The sequence below is a fragment of the Pteropus vampyrus genome, unplaced genomic scaffold (genome assembly GCF_000151845.1).
Source record: "Pteropus vampyrus isolate Shadow unplaced genomic scaffold, Pvam_2.0 Scaffold1728, whole genome shotgun sequence".
Taxonomy (NCBI): Eukaryota; Metazoa; Chordata; class Mammalia; order Chiroptera; family Pteropodidae; genus Pteropus; species Pteropus vampyrus.
This window is the reverse complement of record NW_011890509.1, coordinates 1,721-2,415: the sequence shown is the minus strand read 5'-3', so window position 1 is coordinate 2,415 and position 695 is coordinate 1,721. Positions and strand designations below refer to the sequence as shown.

The 695-nt window shown below is 46.2% G+C and overlaps 1 pseudogene; it reads left to right on the top strand.

Moving 5' to 3' along the window:
* Window positions 1-341: 341 nt before the first annotated feature.
* On the top strand, window positions 342-460 carry LOC111734538 (annotated as a pseudogene).
* Window positions 461-695: the final 235 nt, after the last annotated feature.

Below are 695 nucleotides of genomic sequence, written 5' to 3'. Positions count from 1 at the left end.
TTCGTCCTGCCTCCTCTTCTCTTCGCAGGCCCTGGAGATCTCCTGCTGCAAGTCCGAAAGGAGGTCCCGCATTTCCTGCAGTGCTCTCTCGGCCACAGCTTGGTCCTCTGCCGAGGGAAAGCCGTTCTGTCCGGGTGACAGAGGCAGAGCTTAGCGGTTATACCCTAGGAACACTGTGGGGCTGAATCGCACCTCCCATTTCCGGAACTGGAACTGCCGCACCAGTGGAGTACCAGTCCTCGGCATGGTGATACGTCTGCTTTCCTGTTCTTTTGAAGGAAATACTGATTTGCCATCACGTCCACCGACCAGCACTGGCTGGAACACTTTAAAAGCCTGTTGTCTACGGCCATGCCACCCTGAACAACCCCGGGCCTGTCTGATCTTGGAAGCTAAGCAGGGTCGGGCCTGATCAGTACTTGGATGGGAGACCACCTAGGACGACCAGGTGCTGTAGGCTTAAAAAATAAAAAATAAGGGATTGTAAGCTGACAAGGTCCTTGCAATCTGTGAGGTCAACCAAGGTTTGCCTCGCCTAAAAAACAAAAAATAAAAAAAAGAAAAGAAAAATAAAAGTAAAAAAAATAAATAAAAGCTTGTAACAATTGTCTAGATAAAACTGATACTGTTTTAATTTGCATTACATGTAGTAATGGTGATTTTGAATTTACTTTGAAATTTATTAGACAATTACA